General features: G+C 46.4%; 1 protein-coding gene across 2 annotated transcripts in view; it reads right to left on the bottom strand.

The window, feature by feature from the left end:
- GPR156 (G protein-coupled receptor 156) overlaps positions 1–3,092 on the bottom strand; it is a 57,124-nt gene that overhangs the window by 6,559 nt on the left and 47,473 nt on the right. The window lies entirely within an intron of this gene.

The raw sequence follows: 3,092 nt of genomic DNA on the forward strand, positions 1-3,092 counted from the left end.
GGAAAGATTCTCAGGAGAAACCAGTTTTGAGAAACAACTTATGGAAACTGGTTTAGTTTAACAGGCATGGAGCTGAACATAGAACATTCACAAATGGGGGCAGGGTCCTGAGCCTTTGGGACTCTGCCTCTACCTGGTGAATGCCAGAGATGTGGACGCCAGAGGGAGCCACAGTTCTGGAGGCTTCTCTTTTTTCCCTTAGGAATTCTCGTAACTAAATAACTGAGAATCCCAGGGATGTACGGCGGGCGCTCTGGTACCTTAGCTCTAGAAACGATGTTGAGGTGTCTGCGGGAGCCTCACAGGGATCCTGGGCCTTTTTTGCTCACTCATTAAACATTTACTAACCTATGTTTGATAAATCTCATGTAGGATTCTAAATCCATCCAGCAATTTCAACACCACCTGCTCACCCAAGTCTTCTTGAGTCCTCTGTTGATTTAGCATGAGTACCTCAACGTTATCAGGAATCTGTGTGACTTGTGCTGGGTCAGGCCGGGAACTGCCCCCTCCGATGCCCTTCCTAAAGGCCTCGTCCCTAGAACGCCATCAGCTTACGACCTTACTCAGGAGTTCCTGGACCCTGGCACCACAGGGTCACTCTATGGTCATGAGCGGATGGAGCAAATCTCGTGTTGTCCTCCTAGCACTGACCCTAGCAGTGTCACAGTATCTCCACTCCCTCTCAGGGCCTCCTCATTTCCTTAGCAGTACAGCTTTTTCTCTCTTCTCCAGTACCCTCAGTCTGAGCCCTCTCTGCAGGGCTGCTGGGAGAACTGCTCAACACGGGTGTAAGGGCACATTCAAGGCTTTTGATCTGTCTCACCTTAAGCTGGCCGGGTGGAGCCAGGGTGCCCTTTGACTAAAGCTCACTCTTCCTTAATTCCCGTTTGTTAAGATCCTGGTCCTTAAGATTTGACTATTTAGGTTTCAGGAATATGGCAATAAATGATCCTCAGGTCACAGTTTCAAGACCTCTCCATGACCCTTCTTCCAGAAGGGGAGGCATATTCCAATTTTCTCAGCCTCTGACCTATGTGAGTATGGTAGGCTAAATAATGGCCCTCCCCAAAGTGTTCCCCTCTTAATTCCTGGAACTTGTAAATATGTTACTTCACATGGCAAAAGGGATTCTGTAAACATGCTTAAGGATTTTGAGATAGGAAGATTTTTCTGGATTATCCAATGGGCCCAATGTAATCACGAGTCCTTACGAGAGAGAGGCAGGGGAGACAGAGTCAGAAAAAGAGATGTCACAATGGAAATAAAGGTCAGAAAGAGATCTGAAGATGTCATACTGCCGGCTCTGGTGACAGAGGAAGAGGCCATGAGCCAAAGAATGCAGGTGGCCTCTGGAAGCTGGGAAAGGCATGGACACAGATTCTCCCCTAGAGCCTCCAGAAGGAACGCAGACCTACCGGCATCTTGATTTTAGCCAAATAAGACTCACTTCAGACTTCTGATCTCCAGAACCATGATACATTTGCACTGTTTTAAGCCACGAAATTTGAGGTAATTTGCTACAGCAGCAACAGGAAACTAATACGGCAGGAATAAATCTCAAGTATTCAATAGGACACACCAGGGCCTTGAGAAGTTCACCCCATGTGCCTCTCTTACCTCATGCCACTCTCCCCTAGTTTCAATCTGTGCTTCAAAAAGTGCAAAGACTTGTGGTGCTCCAAACATACCCTGTGCTCTCACTCACCTCTCTGCCTCTGGTCATGATGTTCTCCCATCTGAAAGGCCACCCACTGCCCTACCCCAATCTGCTCAAGGAACTCTTACTCCTCCTACGGGACTGGGCCCGAACATACCATTTTCTGAGAAGATGTCATCAAGTTCTCAGACAGGCTGGGGTACCCCTTCGTCAGCATCATGCAACATGCCTTCCTCAAACACTTATCAGGTATTATTATTCCTTTCGCAACTGCTCCAAACTAGAGATGGACCTACAGATGGGGCCATGTGTTGAACTGCATGTTCCCAGCACTTAATAAATGGATGGATAAATACATGAAATAAATGAAGAAAGTTTTCCTTTAAAAAGCTCACCTGTCGATGAAGGGCACTGACATATCAGACAACTCTAAGGCAGAGTACAAAGTCCTAAGTACTTTCACGGAGGAGCGGATGAAACATTTTGGGGATTTAGAGGAGAAAACAATGTCCTACCTCAGGACCCACCTGCTGTCAGAGGTGGAAGAGAGGAGGAGGCGTGTGGGGGGATGGCTCACGTTCAAGTCACAAAGGCTGGCTCCTTGCCGGTAATAACCTCTGTGTTTGACATAAACACTCAGGCATTTCCTGAGGGCCCGTGGAGAATGCTGCTTGGTCAGCTCACCTCTTTATCCATTTCACTCAGCTCTCTAGCGCCACCTAGCTGCGCTTGAGGTATCTGTGCCATCATTTTCATAAACCCCTCCCACCACAGTCCAATCCGAAGGCTCAGTGGCCTGAAGGAAGCCCCCCCAACCCCTGCTCCCGCCTCTACCCATTTTGCTCTCCTCAGATACTTTTCCAAATTCGCTCAGCTGTCCTACTCTCCTGGGGACACACAGTGCAGGTCTCACAGGGTGAATCTTCTACCATGAGCCAATGGGGAAAATCAATTCAAGAGTGCATAAAAGAAGGACAAACCTTAGCTACATTTATATTTTGAAAAAATATAACCTAAACCTAAAATACAATAGACTATAAAAAATATTTTTAAGTTTTAGCTCATGGTCAGTTCAAGACGAGAAAAAGCATGAGAGAGAAAACAGAAGAGGAAAGATAGAGTAAGAGAAAGCAAGTTCAAGACAGCTAGGAGAAAAAATGGGAATGAGGCAGAGAGAAAGAAAGAGAACAGTCAACACTGTCCATCCATCCAGTTCCTGTATCCCATTATAATTCCACTTCTACTCTCATTTCAACAAATCGATTGCTTATTGTTTAGTTCAAACCTAAAAGTCAGATTTCAAGCTGAACTTCAGCCTGCATTCCCGTCTGTGTGTAGATGGGAATGTACCTGGATAGCACTACTGTCCTAGGTGCTGAGAATTCAAACACCAAGCACAGTGGAAGTCTTGTGTCTGAAGCTTACAATGCAA

This window comes from Pteropus alecto, unplaced genomic scaffold, assembly GCF_000325575.1.
Source record: "Pteropus alecto unplaced genomic scaffold, ASM32557v1 scaffold251, whole genome shotgun sequence".
NCBI classification, from domain to species: Eukaryota; Metazoa; Chordata; class Mammalia; order Chiroptera; family Pteropodidae; genus Pteropus; species Pteropus alecto.